Below are 18,854 nucleotides of genomic sequence, written 5' to 3' on the forward strand. Positions count from 1 at the left end.
AGCCACAGGGTAATGCAGAAGGTTCATCTAGAATGACAATAGAGATTTACACCATTTAGAAGAGAAGGTTTCCTGTACAGAGCAGAATGCTCAGAAACTCAGGGTGGTGAAAGGAGCGATTGGTGTTAGTACGAAAGGACCCAGGAGTGACAGAAGATGGGACAGAAAAGGGATTTGAAATTATGACCCTCCTACAAATATCACTGATTTTATTTAGTTCACTAATATATTATATCTATTAAATACACACACACACACACACACACACATATGTGCGTGCATACACACACAAAATCAGGAATGCTGAAATAAATTTGCTCTTAGAAACAAAACAATTAATAACTATAGGGCAATACCATGCAATGTTTAGAATTATATTTTCTACAGGATGGAAATCAATTGTATTGTGTTTCCACAAACAAACAAAAAAAATGCATTTCTGTAAGAAAATAGCCATTTGTATTATCCAATTTTTAGTCTCAAACCTTGTAAAATAGATAATTCTGAAGGGCCCACTAGAGTCCACCCAATTGTCCACAAAAGACACCCAGTAATTTCTTTGCCTTTTCAAATTCTTTTACAAATTTTTCTAACAGAAGAAGTTGGAGACTTTTAAGCAGGCGAGTGGCATGATCTCACATTTGGAAAGATCTCCATGACTGTATTTTTCTTTCATGGCCTTTGCCTGTTGCTTTATCACTGACTCATAGTTACGTCTTGTTTTTCACACTAGACTGTGAGCATCTTAAGAGCCAAGATTGTGTCTTTTTCACCATTGTGTCCCCCGTGCCTAGCCCAGTGGCTGGGAACATGGTGGATAGCCAGCAAATGTTTGTTAAGGACTGAGGACACAAACGGACTTGGTGACTGGTATGACGCAGCATTCAAAGGAGAAGCATTCCAGGTTCTGGATTGGAGACTGGATACCACATAGAATCAGAGGGCACAGACTTCAAAGAGAAGATAAATGCTGCTTCTCAATGCGTTTTGGTGCCTCTGTGAGAAGCTGGCTAGATCTTCTTCAAACCTGGTCCCTCCTGGGCACACAGCTGGAGCCCATTTCCCAGCCAGGCTCAGAGGGGCAGATGCGGCCCCCTGGCTGAGTTCTGGCCAATGGCGTGTGAGTGGAAGTGATGTGGGCTCTCTCCAGGACGGGCTCATCCAGACTCCCAGCACACGGTCCTCTTCCTCTCTCTTCTTCTCTTGGCTGGATGTCAACCACCAGAATCACCTTGGATGTAGCAAGGCTTCCATGAGCGTCAGAAAGCTGGGTTTAGTCTCCACTTCCTCTGGGTTCCCACAGTATTTAAAAAGTACTTTAAAAAGTATTTTTATTTAGCATGTAGTTGGCTTTACAGTATAATTCTGTGCATTTCCATATTTTTCTCATAGCAGTAAATCTGAAGTGTAATGTTTCTTGAAGAGTTGCTGTTCTCACTGGGGACTGGGCAATTCTCTATTGTGTGGGATTGTGCTTAGTTTACCTGCGTTTCATCCACTAAATGCCTGTAATTCTCCCCACCCTACACCTTCCCCACACATAGCAGTCAGTCAGTGTGACAAAGAACTGCCCTTACTTAATAGCCACTTCAAGAAGATAATGTCCAGGACATTATTTTTTCTGTCCTTGGCAGAATGAACATAGAGTTAAAAAAGAAAGAAAGAAAGAAAGAAAGAAAGAAAGAAAGAAAGAAAGAAAGAAAGAAAGAAAGAAAGAAAGAAAGAAAGAAAGAAAGAAACAAAGGAAGGAAGGAAGGAAGGAAGGAAGGAAGGAAGGAAGGAAGGAAGGAAGGAAGGAAGGAAAAAGTTGGAAAGGAAGGAAGGAAGGAAGGAAGGAAGGAAGGAAGGAAGGAAGGAAGGAAAAGTTGGAAAGAGTGGGTGTCAAGTCCCAGCTCTATCTTTTACCAGCTGGGTAATTTTATGGAAGTCTCTTACTTCTCTGTATATTTACCTGTAAATGGAGGTCAATAAATTTACCCTAGAGGGTAATTGTAAAAATTCAATAAATAATGTAAGTAAAGACTTTCTTTTTTGGACACAGTATGTGTTTAATATATTTTTGTTTCTATATCTCCTCTACTCTTATTTAAATTAAATAAAAATTCAGAAATATTTATTGCAGCATTTTTTTCTTTTGGAAAAAAGTCTTTGGCGCAAAAAAAGTTTTTTAAAGAAAATATAAACGTGTGTAAGATTGTGGGTATATGTGCATGGCAGGAGACTAAAAAAAGTAAGTGTGAAAGGATAAACTTTAACACAAATTCCTTATTTTTGTTATATTATTTAATTTACGGCAACCGTCAACACAGCACAAGTGACTTCTGTACCTTGAAAAGAAAAATTCTAGAAAGAGTCTAAAAGCAATTTTTAAATCAATCGAATTGGCTTGGAAAGCACAACACTTCGTTTGGTAAGAAAGGAAAGGGTGTGTTCCCGGGCTGTTTCTGACCAATGGATTTTTGGTTAGTATTTTTGGTTGCTTTTGTTTTTCGGGTAGAAATTAAAGGAGAACAAAATGGGTCTTTTCAAGCTTGCCTGAAAGCAAATGAGGACGACATCATTGTCTCTCAAAGCCCCAGGGTGACATGAAGGGCTCTGCATGAAGGGCTGGTTGACAGTGTGTGAAACTGATGCAGGGCCACTAGTCATGGGTGAGCCAATGCTTTGCAGCTGGGTCTTTAGATAGAGGGACGCTACCTCAGCGGAGAGCACTACATGCCCCCCTTCTCTCTGGTGTGTGCTGTGGGGTTTCTGTGGCCCTGGAGCCAGGAGGACTCCCCTTGTGCTCAAAGCCTGTGTCCTTCACTGAGTGACACAAGGCAGTGACAAGGGGCGGGCCTGGCAGCACAAGGAAGAGGTGGCATTTTCATACCAGGAAGGAGAGTAGCCTTGGGATATCTCTTTACAATGCAGAAAATCAGAGTCTACACACCTTGCTTGCCTCACAGTCGATGTTCAATAAATATTTGCATTTTTAAAGAACAATTATGAATAAATGAATCTACTTAATACCACTCCTCTATGAGGAAGAAACAAACCTGTGTACCTAGCTGGGATTTTTTACAGTTATCGAACGCCAAAAACAACAGATGCAAGAAGGCGACACTTACGACATGGGCTGATTCTAGTTCATTGGTGTTGAAAATCATTTTTTTTTTTAAGAGACTGAAGAATTAAGGAAAGATTGCTCATGAGAGCTGCTATGTCCGAACTAAATGTAAGACAGTAAGGCAATCTTTTCTGAACGGCCCTAAGATTTGAGCATGAGATGTACGAGTGGAATGGGCCACATGGGTTTAAGGTTTGCACAGTCCTTCCTTCCTAAATCATCACATCAACAGAAGTTTAGCCACCCGATTATTGATAGTTAATAAATACAATTGCCTCAAATGCCATGTGCTAATGCCTTTGGAGTTCCTGGGCATGTTCCAGGCAGGGAAATTTCTAGAACATTTCAGGAGACGAACAGGAGGGAAAATGGATTGTCCCTTTCCACACATACTTCAGACATTCCTCTGATAGAAGTGAGAGGATATGTTATCCATCAACAAAATTCCAAGAGCATATATTGTTTCTGACAGCATCCTTCCCAGTGATGGAAACACATTTACCACCCAATGTGTTAGGTGTTTCACGAATCCCTTGCTACCTGGTGTTCCCAAAGGTAAAACACACATTGCAACGATATCAGGTGAGAGGTGTGTACCACAAAATAATCACAGAACTGTCCTCTCAATCGGGTGTGAACGTTTGTGATATTTCTAGATCAGAAAAATACAGCTGTTGACATGAAACGTTTTGGTGGGTCCAGCACTGAGCCACTTGCTATGGATGATAAGTCTCTATTTTTTATTTCATGGGCAGTTTTGCTCTCCTGGGAACTTAATTATTTCATGCACAATGCTCCCGGCAGAGGCACAGAGACAGACATAGCAGTCTCATTTAATCTATTGGATTTCTTTCTTTACTCCCTCAAGGTACAGAAGCAAATTCCAATTTAGTAATCAAGGTCTGAGTCATCAAATAAATAACTCAATTTCTCGTCCTTGTTCACTGAGCCAGTTGTATGAAGAAACACGACGTTTTCTATGCCAACTGTGTGAACGGGCTTACCGGGGCACTGCATTCAGAAATTGCATAGCGGTGCTGAAAATCATTCAGGGCATAAGAGCAGGGAGGGTGGTTGGATAGCCAATAACCAAAGTCAGAAATATGTCTCTGAAGATGGACTTTTTCAAATCCAGATACAGCATTAGTTCTCAAATTAAAGGACCAGGACGCATTAACTAACGGGTAAGAGCAACTGTAAGGTTCTAGTAGCATATAAAAAAGGGCTGACATTGTTTTGTTTCAGAAAAACTCTGTTGGATAGAAATGGTTGGGTCATTCATTCATTCATTCATTCATTCATTCATTCACTGTAGTAAACGTTTTTGAGTGCTGGGGATACTCTAGCCAAACTACCAATAATAGAGCTATAAAGATAAATCACAATCTTTGCCCGAATCTTCTGATATGAACAAACAATTACAAATAATCCAATAAGGTAATGATGAAGATATGCTCGGGGCATTATGGAATCATCAAGAAGAGGCACCAGCCCAGCCCAAGATGCTCCATGAAGAATGTCCCACAGAAGCTGACGCTCAGGAGTGTAATCGCAGAACCAGCTCTAAATTGTCCTGTCCTGTTTAATGAGATACTGAGTTGCTTTTCAGAGACAACAGACCAAAACTGCGAGTCATGCAGTCAAAGCGTGAGCAGAGGAGAGAACTTTGACCTCCAGTACACCTGGCACCAAAGTCTCATCTTCCCTCCCACCCCCACCCCCACTCCCACCCCCACACAAGGACCAAAGGACGGGACAGAACCAGAACGTGAACACTGGAACCCTTTCAGAAGCCAAGGGTCCATTGTCCAGGAAGATCCGGGGTTGATGTCCCTTTCCCATAAATGGCCAAGTTCCAAGGTCTGCCATTTAAAACTTGCGCCACCTGCACATCTCTGTACTTGTTCCCCCAACCCCTTAAAACCTTTAACCTAGTCCAGAGAGTGAGGTACATTTGAGGCACCACTTGGTCTCCCATCTTCTCAGTTGGCGCTTTCTCCATCAACACACCTTTCCTGACTCCAAACTCTGACGTTTGGAGTTTGGGCCTTTCAAAGCCTGGGTATACAAGTTCGGCAACAGGAGGAAGCTTACAAGAAATAGTCAAAGAACCAGGGCTGGGGGCGCTAGGTGGCTGGGGTGAGAGAGGTAGTGAAGAAGAACGCAGTGAGAACAATTATGTCTCCTTCCTGCAGCTACTCCCAGAAGAACCCACCACCTTGCCTGAGTTGCCAGACAAGCGACTTCAATAGCATTTTAGAGGGACCAAGAGCTGAAGAAATCGTATCGTCCATCTCTCCCAGAGTAACAATAGCTACCACTTGTCACTCACCCACCACGTGGCAGACACTGTGCCAAGTACTTTACACACTTGGTCTTACTTAATCCTTTTGGCAAATCTAGCAGGTTGGTATTTTTATCTCTTTTTACAGGTTAGGAAACAGAAGTTCAGAACAGTTTGGTAATCGCTCAGGCTTCCACCGCTAATAAGCAAAGATTGAAACCCAGATTCAAAGTGATCCCAACGCTTTTGCTCTTGACCTTGATGCTAGATCCCTCTTCCTTTTGTTCTGTGGTGGTTTTAAGGGGGGCCTGTGACTTTATTGGGGTTGAGGTGGGGTGTCTTGGGATTTATGAGTTCACCCTTCATTGGTGAATTTAAAACATAAAAGTGGATATTAAAGCACGGGGAGGGAAATTCAAGTGGTTAGTTATTTAGGGCACCCAGGGCTTCCTAGAAGGGGAACTTTATGGGTGGGGCAGCCTGGCTCTTTACCTAGTTGTGTAGCTGGCAATGTGTTTATTGGAGATGGCTATCGTTGCAATGGATCCCAGGGCAATCAAAACGCTAATTGTCAGGCACTTATATTACAATCAAAAAGCTAATAGGCACTTACATCACATCCCCTCTTTGTGGCCTGGCTTAAAAAATGGTCGTTTCAAATATCAGCTCTGGCATTTGTGGGCTGGATGGTTTGGGGAAATTGATGTAACCTCAAACCTTGTGGTCCTTGTTCCTATGAAAAAGGAATAATCGTGGTGCTCCAAATACCTTGGGGAGCAGAAAGACACTAACACACGTAGAGTACTTCCACAGTATCTGATTACAATGCTTTCCTAGGCAACTCACTCCCCTCACTATGTTTGTTCTTTCTGCTGTGACAAGTGGATAGTCATGTGTTTCACTTAGGTGTGTGTGGGCTTTAATTGAGTTAACATGTGGAGAAGACTTAGAAGAATCCTGGGACATAGTAAGTGCTCAATCAAGAGTGGATATTATTACAATAAGTGCTCAGTAATAAGAGCTGCTGCTCCTTTAGATAAAAGGGAAGAAGAAAATGATGATGGATGAGGATAATAATTGGGATACATTCTCGGGTGCTTCTTCTAAAGAAGAGATTTGTTTTGAAATGTGAAAAGATTTGGAACTCAGCAGTATAGCTTCTCCCTACGGACCTAGTTGGTTAATATTGTTATAAAGAGAAGTCCCACCACTTGAATATTGAATATTGAGGGGCTGACTGTAGGGCATCCAGGAAAGTAGGTGATTGAACAGTTTCCCCCTGGAGGAAACAGTCTCCCTCAAATTCTTCTCCCGAATCCGTTATTGCTCTAGTCCCTCCGTCTAATTCCCAAAGAAGTCATTCTCAACTTTCTTGTTTTTCACCCCCATCATCTTATATCTATTTATTCCCCAGGTCATAAATTCTACTCCAGAAGTGCCCCCAAATTTACTTTCTCCTCTCTTGTTTTGCTTGAACTGCTCAGTTGCTCGAATAGCTTCTTTCCAGCCACATCCACCCTCACAAAGCATTCCTCCCTTGTCAGCCAACTGTGTAGTCCCTGGGCATCAGTTTCTCCCCATTCTTACCCACTGTGAAGCAGAGTAGATAATGTTTTGTTGAATTCAAAACATTCAGCAGGTTTTGAATATTACTGTTCAAAACTCCATCCTCTGCTGACTTCCCAGTTTCTGCCCAGTCGAGTCTGAATCATTAGCTGCATATAAGACCATTCTTGATCTGCTCTGAGCCCTGGATGCCCTGACTTTCTTACCATTTCAGTAAATGCATTAATCCTTTTCACCCCTGGACCTTAGCGTGCACTGTTTGGTCGTCCTGCAAATCTTGCTTCCATTCTTCGCCTCCTCCTCTGCCTCATTGACCCAGCTCAAATGCCTCCGCATTTGAAAGCCTTTCCTGACTCTTCCAAAAAGAATTAGACTTCTGCTCTTCCATATTTTTTATAACCTTCTGTTAATATTGCCTTTTGATAATTCTTATTTCATCGTACAATTCTTTTATTTTTTTATTCATACTTATATCATTCAAAAATACATATTAAGTGTTCACTGGGTTCCCAGAACTCTTTGGGGCTCAGGGGACAGAGAAACAAACACAACAGTCTCTCTCTCCCTGCCTTCATGGAGCTCACATTGTACAAAGAGAGGCCGACAGTAAACGTGACACATAAATAAACAAGATGTACACGTTGCGATAAACACTCAGAAGAGGATAAACAGGGTGATGCGATACCAATGAGGGAAGGACAATTGAAACGTGGACTGTGATGGTTGATTTTATGTGTGAATTTGACTGGACCCACGGGCTGTCCAGATACTTGGCTAGAAATTATTCTGGGTGTGTTTATGTGAGTGTTTCTGGATGAGAGCAACATTTGAATCAACAGGCTGAGTAAAGCAGATTGCCCTCCCCAGTGTGGGTGGGTCTCATCCAATCAGTGGAAGGGCCTGAAAAGAACAAAAAAACTGTGGAAGGGAAAGATTCTGCTTGACTGCCTTTGAGCTGGGACCTTAGTCTTCTCCTGCCTTTGGACTCAGACTCAGACTGGAACCTACATCATCAGCTCTCCTGGGTCAGCTGGCCAACTGCAGATCTGGGACCTCTCAGTCTCCATAATCACATAAGCCAATTCCTTACAATAAATTTATATCCATATATCTTCATCTCTATCTATTATCTATCTATCTATCTGTCTGTCTGTCTGTCTGTCTGTCTGTCTATCTATTGGTTCTCTGGAGAACCATGACTGACATATGGGTTTAGGGAAAGTCTCTCTGAAAATATGACACATGTGCTGAGCTCTGCAGAATGAGAAAAAAGCAGGCCTAATAACATCCAGAAAAAGAAAATAATTCAAATAGGATGAAATACAAGAGCAAAAGAAATATGGAAGTATGAGGCTGAAAAGAGCCAAAAAGAAGGTAGTTAGCATGAGATTATACGGAGAGAGAAGTAGGAACCAGATCGCTTGGTTCTGGTTGGTAGGGAAGAAGCCTGGAATTTTTTTCCTAAAAGCATTAAAAACCTGAATACCCGGCCCTTAATAAATGAATTAATGGATAAGTAGTTCCTTCCCAACTGGTGAATGCGATTTGAATACTCCAAAGAAGAAAAAGGACATATTTTTGTCCTTATTCCTTGATAATTTTCATTTAGAGGGCCTGGCAGTTGGAGCCAAAGGGGAGGATGCAGATAAACGTTGGTGACATCATATCAGAGCAGTAGCCTAAACCCAAATGTGCAGCCTAAACCCAAATGAGTTTCCTGACATTTTTGTAGTTTGGGGATTTTTATCTGTGGTTGCAGAATCCATGTGCATGAATGCAGACTACATTTCCCAGGTTCCATAAGCAATGAATCATCCCCTCGGCAAACGAGCAAGGAGACTTCACCTCCTCCCAGGAAGCCAGCCCCAGCTTTACACAAGAGCACCCTCTTCTGTGCAGTTGTAGCCCCAGCCTTTGGAGAGCTGAGTGCCGGTATCCTGCAATCCATGGTGAACCCCATCCTGAGGGAATCAAGCTAAGGGAACACTAGTCCTGATTGGCTCCCGTCCTCTCCGCCACAATCCAGAAGGCCATATAATATGGGATTTGTCTGGAACAACTACTGAAGAATGGAGAAAAGACAGCAAGAGGAGTTTGGGGCACTTTATCAAAAAGGGAAGGGACGAGCTTTCCACCTAATAAAATTCCACCTCATCACTCATTGTGGGGCTTTTCCAGGATGCTCAGGTCAACCAGCCCTGGGAACCAGGGGAACAAAGTGATGCTCAGAGTCCACGAGAGAGAAATGTCCAGAGATCAAAGGGGAGGGACCAGTACGAGTCCCGCACGTGTAACAGATCGTGTTATGCTTTGAGTGGAATAACTTTAAGATAGGGTAATTGGGCTCTGGTCTAATTCTATACTGTTGTAAGTAGACTTCTTGAGAGACGTGTCCCCTACACGAGACAAAATGAACTACTGTTGGGTACCTGGCATACTGTACTCACTTCAATATTTCTTGAACAAATAGAAGTATTGCCTTCCGACATTTTTCAGAGGAGGAAAACCTGAAATCTTGTCAGTAGTTTATATCTCAGTTCACTGGTTATTTTGAATAACTACGGCCACAACATTACTGCATATAAAACAGCCACCATACCTCAGGAACATACAAAGAAGCATTTATTTAGCTCACAAGTGTGCTGGTTGGCAGTGCCGTACTGTTGGTCTTAAGTGGGCTCGCTCATGTATCTACAGCTGTCTGGGGTTGCTGATCTGGGCTGGCCTTGGCTGGGGTGGTGCAGCTGTGCTCCCCGTGACTTTCATTCTCCTCCTGGGATGAACAGTCTGTCCTGGGCATACTCTCCTCATGGGAATGGCAGGAGGTCAAGAGCATAAGCTCAAGCAAGAAGACACTTTTCAAGACTCTACTGCTTCATGGCTGCTGATATCCTATTGGCCAAAACAACTCATGCATCCAAGTTCACCATAAATGGAGTGGGGAATTATAGTCCTCCCATGGGGGTTATGGGGAGGAAATGAATATTTCTGAACATGAATCTAATCTACCTGTAGAACCTTTCTTATAAAAGTTAAAGTGAGTAGCAGCAGGACAAGTTAGCATATGTAGAGAAAAGGAACATGGAATCCCTAGTTCTGGCTGCTGGAATGCGTCCTGAGGGCCAACCCTCAGGTTAGCATTATCTTGTGTAGATTTAGGAGCAAGGCAAAGACCTATGTTGAAATATGTAAATGGCTACCATATTGGAAGGGGGGCTGAGGTTCTAGAAGGCAGAACTAGTGCTAAAGGGTAGAAGTTAAAGATTTCTACTTCACTAGATAATTAGAGTGTGAAATATTAGAGCGTCCAAATATGGCTCATGTTTCCTCGGAAGACAGAAAAATCTTCCTGAAGTTTCAAGGAAAGGGTGGGCAATCACTTTACAATGAAATGGTCAAGAGATTAGAACTGGCAGACAAATTAGACTAGCTGAACTTTAGATCCCTTCTAAACTTGGAAATTCCACACAATCCAAAGAAATAGGTTTAGCTCTTTGTTACTATAAATATCACACTGTGTTTCCCTGAAAATAAGACCTAGCCGTACCATCAGATCTAATGCATCTTTTGGAGCAAAAATCAATATAAGACTCAGTATTATATTATATTATATTTTACATTATATTATGTAAGACCGGGTCTTATTTTAATTTTTGCTCCAAAAGACGCATTAGAGCTGATGGACCGGCTAGGTCTTATTTTTGGGGAAACACGGTCATGGTAATAATTCACTATTTTTCTATTATGCTTTGTAGTTTGGAACATGTCATATCCTCAAAACAATTCTGTGCAGTAGGTATTTTGTTTCCATTGTAGACAAGAAACCAAGGCTCACAGAGTTGAGTGATTTCCTCATAGACACACAGTAAGTAGAAGAATAAAGATCCTTTACTTTGTCCGGTTGCTGCCAAATCTGATCATGAGAAGAGAAATCATGACCATCCTAGATGTTGCTGGAGAAAGGAAGAGCCGATTTCAGAAACGTGAGCCAGGCCTTTGTGTTCAGAGGGCTCGTGTTTACCTCTCCCTTTATTATCTACATGAGATATAACAACGAGCGCCCTCAATAAGCCAGCAACGCTTCTTGTGCAACCCCACTCTTTGCAAGGACCTTGCTTAGCATTTTCCCTGAGCCATTGCAAGCAATGGATTTCCTGGTGATACAGTGCGTTTCCAGGTAGGGAAATCCAGTTGGCACCATTTTCTTTGCCAGACTTTAGAGTTTTGATTTGCTTTACTCAGTTTTCCCCGTTCTCACTGTAGAGGGCAGAGACCGCCAACTCTCTTGTATATTTTATTTCTGCACCCGCTCTTTACACTACATGACAGCATCCACAGGGATTTACCCCCTCACTTGTCTTTCTCTCTACACCACCTTCCTACAGCTCACCACAGGGCTGGATGGGGGGCAAGCAGGAAAGGGACCAGTTCAGCTTCTCCCCCACCCACCCTCCCGACAGCCTTACATCCAACCCAATCCTCCCTTTCTGAAGTGGAGGGCTTGTCACACACCCCTCCTCCTCCCCAGTGACCCACAGCACTCTGAAGCCAGAATACTGACACTCATTCTGGACACTTGTTCTCAGGTAATTTTTCAAGTCCCTATCAGCACTTAACAGCCTTGACTTTTCTGACTGAAAGAGGACTAATTAAAATGACAAAGCTCACATTGATTTATTACCACATGGGCGAAAACAGTAAACAACCATGACATCGCTAATGTGTGAGCTCTCTTCCACCCCGCCCCCCACCTCTCACACTTGTTCCGTGACTGAGGCAATGGAGGAAATGGTGACAACAGTGCAGTGAGTCTTCCCATCCAGGTATCGTCACTTCTCCCCCACTCAATCCACACTGCCCCCCACCCCAGGATATGGAACCCCGAGCAAGCGAGCGAGGGTGCAACAGGTACACCTGCCTCAGGCTTTCCCACAGCTTCTCGCATCTAGTTCCAACCCAGGGAGGTACTTGTTATCATCTGCATTTCACAGATGAGAAAATCGATGTCCCAAGAGGTTAAGTGATTAACTCAAGGTCACATAGCTGCTAGACAGATTATTAATTAGACTCTGACACTTGAAAGGACCAAGAATTCTTTGTTCTAGGAGCATTTTGATTTTAGTAATTAAAGTACTTGGGCTCCAGCGATTCGGCAAACATTTATTGAACATTAACAAGGTACAAAAATGCTGCTCCCAGGGCTGGGAGATGAGTGAAATGACAGAAGTGGGTCCCTCCTTCAAGAAAGGAGCCAGGACAGTTGGGTGATATTTCGATGTAACTCTGCAGACTCCAGGGGCAACACAGCAAACAGGAAAGAGGCTGGGGTGGTTGGGAAGGAGTGAGGGGGAAGCACGGGAAACATGATGTCAGAGAGCTAACAATGGGCAGACCCCACAGGGTGTTTTAGATCAACAGAAGGACTTACATGTTACTCTGAGTGACATGGAAAGCCATGGGAATGTTTGGAGCAGAGGAGTGACATGATCTGACTTATCTTACGAGTCAGTTTGGAGAGATTGGATTGTTAGGAACAAGAGTGGAAGCACGGAAATCAGCAAGGAGGCCACTGAAGGAATCCAGGAGAGAGGTGTTGATGATTTGGAACTGGATAGTACGGGTGGAGGTGGTAAGAAGTGGTGGAATTCTGTTATGTTTTGAATGTACGATTATCAAGAACGTTTGACAAGTAAGCATAGGGCATGTGAGAACAAGTGAAGGATAATGTCAAGACTTTTATTCTGAAACAACGGGTGAGGAAGGCTGCAAGAGGAGCAAGTGTAGAGGAAAGACCTGGAATTCAGTTTTGGAAATCTTGAGCTTGGGATGTCAATTGGCCCTCCCAGTAGAGATGGTGACTGTATCATTGGATATTCCAATCTGGAGTGAAGGAACGAAGTCTGGACTTGTGATATAAACGTAAGAGTCATCAATATATAGGTAGTATATCAATCACAAGATTGGATAAAATCACCAAAGGAGTGAAATGAAGAGTTGTGAAAATTGGCCCCACTGTAGTCCAACACGAAGAGGTAAAGGAAAAGATGAGGAACTAGCAAAGGAGACTGAAGAGTGCTCAGAAGATGGGAAAACCACTAGTGTATCGTGTTGGAAGTAGAAAGAAAATTTTAAAAGATGGAAGTAACAAACCATTTCAGATGCTGCCAATAAACCATGTTAGATGAGATCGATGATAACTGACCACTGAATCTGGAAATACCGAGTTTATTAGCGGTGACCTTGACAAGATATTTTCTTGAGAAAGGTGGGAGTGAAAACTCAATTGCCGAGACAAAGAGAATAAGAGAGCCAGTATAGAGAACAAGTCTTAGAGAGGTTTTGCTGCACTGGGGAGCTGAGGTAATCAGGAAGGAGCTATTTTAAGATGGAGAAGTAACAACACATTTGTATGCCAACGGGAAAGTTCCAGGAAGGAGGGAGGAGAGAGAAGGCAGAGCTGCTGGAGCAAAGCTCTTGAGTAGGCCAAAGAACCTGCTTCTAGATAGGGATAATAGTTGCTTTCGTATTTTAGAATCATCCAACTGGCTTCAACAATGACACATCCTCTTTACTGAAAATGGAGTGGGCGGGGGGGCTCTTCTTAAACAACTTTTAGTTCCACAAAGGGGCTGATAACTTCTCTTTGCTAAAGCTGTTCATTGAAAGCTTAGTGGTACTTACGGTGAGATGCAGAAGATGTGATGAGTGGTCAACTCCATTTATCAAAACACTGCATCCAGACACCAGCTACTGGGTAACTGCCTGCTGTGGGTCACGCAATGGATGAGTTGAGACAATGTGGGTAGATCACTGCAAAATTCCATATGCTACTGGAAAAAAGACTAAAGCACATTTTTTTGGGGGGCGGGGTAATAGTTTGTCAGTATCTTTATCTTCATATATACCCAAAATTGTCATTATAATGAGCATAAGCTAGTATGAGTACCTACTCTGCATTTTCCTGACTCCTGACATCTCCAGTTGCAAATCCTCCCACCCTCTTTCCATGTCCTATTCAACTTTTAACCTCTAGGCTGTCTTCTGTGACCATCACCACAAAATGGGCTCTTTTTCTCTAAACTCAGGAAAATCTCTGACTTCCTCTAACTCTTTAAAAGAAGTTCGACAGAGGACCTGCTCCGGGAAGGGACAGATAATGCTAGTTTACTCTGAACTAGCTTGTGATCAACAGGCAAGAACCTAGCAAGGAAGGACTTATTCAAAGCCCTCTCTGTCTCTTGATAGAGATGACCCAGCAAACATTTGTTTACAAACATTTGCTTTCATCTCTGTTGAATTGCTTTCCTCCCCTTTGAAGTCTCAAACCACAGCCCCGTATTCCCTTTAGCTCAAGGTGGCATCAGAGCCTCAACTGGAACTCCATATGTACGCAGAATGAAATTGGATTATTTTCTTCTATTAATCTATCTCATGTCAATTTGATTATGAGACCAGGCAGAACAGCTTTGAGAGAAAAGAAGGGGAATTTTCTCCCCCACAGCTGTGAGAAACTAATGAGAAGAAAGAGCCTAGAAGGAGTCCCAGGATCTGGGTGGGGGGAGTGGGTGGTGATGCCATCCAGCTATCATCCAAAGGACCCTGACATTTCTCAACACCTAAACTATATCCCCAGCTGTGCTTGCCTACAGGAACTGAAAAGGATTCCCATCTCAAAACGAAGAGGGCCTAGTGCAAAGACCAAAATAGCAGTGCAGCATCGTGTGCAAAAAGGGCCATGGGCAAAAGGGCTGAGGGCAACAAAAGAATAGCTACACATGTCTGAGAGACCTTAATCACTCCACACCACAGCCTATGAACACAGAAGCTTCCTCCCCAGTTGTGTCACGAGAGCGCAAGCTCACCCTTCTCCATCCCTTGATCAAAAAATAGTCTCTACTCTGCTTTACCAAACTCAGTCTCATTTTATAGGCGTGAACAGCAATGGGCAGAAGGACCCCAACCAGGGTGGGTTGGTAACAGTGACTTTTAACAAACCCAAGAAATAGAATGAGTTAGTGCTCAAACAGTTAAACGAAGCCGACAACCTTCCCTTTTATAAACAAAGCAACTTCATTTCCTAGTCCCTGAAAGGTTTAGAATTGGAACAGATTTCATGGCCTCTTTTCCTTCACTTGCACCAGAGTCTTGGTTCTTGAAAGGAAGCCCTTCCAGAACGTCCAAAACAGAAAACTGGGCAGCCTATGAAATCCCAACCAGGCTGGTCCAGTGCTACATTTTATTCTAGGCGCACAGAAGCTCAGCTACCTTTAGAAGCCCTGGCCCATTAGGGAGGTAATAAACCTCTTCCTTTTTTTAGCTTATTCCCTGAAGTAATTGAAGCTCCTTCTCACAGTTACATGAGTTCAACAGGACACTATCTCAGGGAGACAAATCCCTGCTCAGAAACCTGTTACTCCCAGCCATTTCTAGCAATGACTTATTTTGAACAAATGCTAGTCTTGCCTATGTTTTGAAAAAAGATTGCTTTCTAAAAGAGTATCCTATCCTTCTAAGTTTTTGTTTGTTTGTTAAGAAAAACCTAATATCCGCTTTGCTTTCTCAGAAGCTTACATGGGGTTATTTTTTCATTAGTCTTTGAACAAATGTCGTCTGAACCACAAAGCTACTTAGAAGCATTTCTCTACCAATACCCTGGAAATAAAATTAGTTGGAGAGATTTAATGTAAAATTATTTAGCATTGTTTATACATTAAAAAAAATGATTGACAACTAGAGTTTCAAAAAAAAAAGAGAGAACATTGGGTTATATAGGGCATAGTTTCATATTACTATTCCTTATCACAAAAAACCTACATATTGGCTCTTTTATTACTGGCTTATTTCATGCCATCATCTGAAGTCACACATATTTTGAAATTTATTTATAGTCTCACCAGAAACTAGAGTTTGCAAGAAGAAAAATACTCAATTTATAACTAGAAGGTACACACAGTGGTGTTAGTCTTATCCAGACTCCTTTTTGAACAAAGGTGTGTTTCTTGTTTGGGTGGGAACACACGTTTATTCTTCTGAGATGTCGGGATGTTATGGAGCAATTGTGGCTGCCAGTAATTCCTGCCCTGTTCTTGGCCAGAGGGATCCAGGATATTCTCTTCCCTTTACCCACCAAGGGGTAACAAGAATAGAGGGAGAGTCGAGCCATTATACTTTTTCCTTTGTCATACAGAGATCTTGACTCAAGCCATTTATTTGAGATTCAGCAACCTTCTGGTCTCATGATTCCTAGACAATCTGTACAAGGTAAATCTTGAGTTCACCTATTTTCTTACTTTCTTACCAGGTGACTAGTTATAAGGTCTCAAGAAATAACTATTACTCTGTTACACTGTCATTGTCCTAAATAATTTGTAAACTAGTGTTCATCGCTATAGGTAACAATAGGTTTTTCTGAATAAATATTTTAAAAGCTGGAAAAATGTCTCCCCACCTAGTCAACTTCTTTTCCCTTCAAAAGTCACAATTGTTTTTTAACTTCTTTAAAAATCCAAGAGAAGTGTATCAACCCATTTAATATGTAGGCCATCACAGGGAAAAGAATCCTGTACCTTAAGAAACAATATAGGTGAAAATTCTCTGACTGTGATGTGTCTCAGGTGACAGGAGAACCAGGAATATTTCCAGATCACTGAATTCCATAGAGTAAAAATGATGGTTCTTCTCTCTAATTTCCAAGTAATGAGACCTTAGAGGTGCTTCGCTTCAAGAAATCCCAATAGACATAAACCTTAAAATTAACTCATTCAGGAAATGCTTATTCCAATTACAAAATGATTGCTTTCTTTGAATGGACACCTTTCAATAGATATTTGTTTACTGATAGTTATTTGAGTGAGGCGCTGGTTCAACAGAAGACGGAGAAGTTCATAGCTAAGATAAATAGGAGATTAGACATCACTGCTCATTGAAGATAAGTCTAAAAATAAAGATGAATTGCTTCTGAAATTAGATCATAGACAATTTGGGGGGAAACTTTTTGATCAATAAAAATTGGATTGGCTCTAACTATGTTACAAAAGGAGGAGCGTCCAAAAGTTCTTCCTTTTTGTAACAGTATCTGTTCCATTGCCTGCTGCCTCTCCCCAAACAACTGTTAATAACTTGGTCCCAGGAAAAGCAATACTATATTTCTAGCTTGTGTGGTGAGACTGGTTGCCTAGCATTGCAGTAAATTTTACAAACCAGTTGGCAGAAGGATCAGACTAGCTCGGCTAAATGAATTAAGCAATCACACAAGACTGCAGGGCATATTAAGGAGGAATGTCCAAATTATAGCACTTGATACTCCCTTCTCACAGGCCCACTTCCCCCAGTATAATGCTTTCGCTGAGCAGGCTGTAATTCAATATTAAACAAGGTCCTTATTAAATAGATACAATGAAATAATGCTGAGTTTTTGTTGCATTAGTGGAGTTAAATGCATTTTATTAGTACTCATTAGGAGGAAAGGAAACTTGGAGCTAAGGATTCATTAACCGAAAGTGGCCCCTGGAAGGTAGGGTGATTAAACGGCTCGGGGCCAAAAAAACAATTCCGGGCCACACACAGCAAACTCTGAAAGTGTGTCCTTTCTCCCCCATGACTAAAACGGCTGTGAACAGTTTGGGGAAGAAATGTTAGGTCCAACCGCAGGTCAGCTGAAAATATGTTTTCTTTTTTTTTTTCTTTAAAGCTGTTAATTTGACAAAAGGCAGAAGCCCCAGAAAGACAGCACAATTATGATTTATGCTTTAGATTTGAAAGGAAATCATTTGCTTTTAGGATTTAAAAAAATGCTACCAGTTATCCAATTTTGAAGGACATATCACGAAAACTGCTTTTATTCTATGTGGTTGTTGGGGAAACACACACACACACACACACACACACACACACACACACACCACTACTCTAAGAAAAAGGGTTTCCCCCAAAGTAAAACGAGTGTCTTGAACAGCTGTTCTTGCTTAATTAATCTTCACTAAACAAAAATTGGGGCTAAAAGACCAAATGATAATAAATTTTAAATAACCCTGGACTACAGAACTGGGGACTTTCATTGTCCGGTTATATTTCTGTGATGCACCTTTATGGAGTGGCCAGTTTCGTAAAATGTGTCCAGCTGCTGGCCTATTATTAACTCTTATTACATCTCAGCTTTCAAATTTCTGTCTCTTGGCCTCTCGCCTCCGCTTTCCCATCGTCGGCAGTAGATCTACCACTGGCTATTCTGCAAACCTAGCATGTTCCAAACCACATCCATCATCAGTCCTCCCAAGACCCTCCCATTTTCCCCGTTAATGGCACCATCAACGTCATAGTCATCCAGGGTTGAAACCTTAGCATCATTTTTTTTTCTTACCTTTCACATGCAATCAACCTACCAGTCCTCCAGATTTGACCTCTGCAGCACACCTACATTCATCCTCTCTCCTCCACTGTAGTTTTACAAATCGGGTCTTCATCAGTTGTCATTTGGATTATTGCCATAGCCTTAACAATGGAGAGGGTCTCCAATTTCCATTATTCCTCCATGACGCCCCATCTTGCACACAGATGTCAAATTAATCTTCCAGGAGCACAGCGCCAAAGGGGCAGTTTCTTTTGCCTCAAATCTTCAGTGGGTTTCCACTGTCTCAATCTGTAAAATGAGCATGATCTGGTCTGTCACAGAGTTGGAGAGTTCAAACAAGAGAATGTGTCAAACCCTCTACCCAGCAGCTATCACATAGTGAGAGCTTAGGAAAGAGTAACATTATTATCGCTTGTCTCTTTTTTTTTGGCCAAGCTGAACTGTTTACTGCTTGTCATACATGCCACCCATGATTCACTTTTCTTTTCCTGTTCTTATTAAATTCTCTTGGCCTGGAGTACACGGCCCTCACCTACACAAGTTCA

General features: G+C 42.1%; 1 long non-coding RNA gene across 4 annotated transcripts in view; it reads right to left on the reverse strand.

Annotated features, from left to right (window-relative positions):
• Nucleotides 1-18,854, reverse strand: part of LOC141567926 (uncharacterized) — a 316,152-nt gene that overhangs the window by 51,707 nt on the left and 245,591 nt on the right. For 2 of the 4 annotated variants that reach the window (XR_012490914.1, XR_012490912.1), the window contains exons 6-7: nucleotides 13,641-18,597; nucleotides 10,852-10,995 (exon numbers count right to left, since the gene is read on the reverse strand). This is a non-coding gene — a long non-coding RNA (uncharacterized LOC141567926). The remainder of the gene's footprint in view (nucleotides 1-10,851; nucleotides 10,996-13,640; nucleotides 18,598-18,854) is intronic. The other 2 variants (XR_012490915.1, XR_012490913.1) reach the window with 2 other exon arrangements.

This window comes from Rhinolophus sinicus, linkage group LG12 (assembly GCF_036562045.2).
Source record: "Rhinolophus sinicus isolate RSC01 linkage group LG12, ASM3656204v1, whole genome shotgun sequence".
NCBI classification, from domain to species: Eukaryota; Metazoa; Chordata; class Mammalia; order Chiroptera; family Rhinolophidae; genus Rhinolophus; species Rhinolophus sinicus.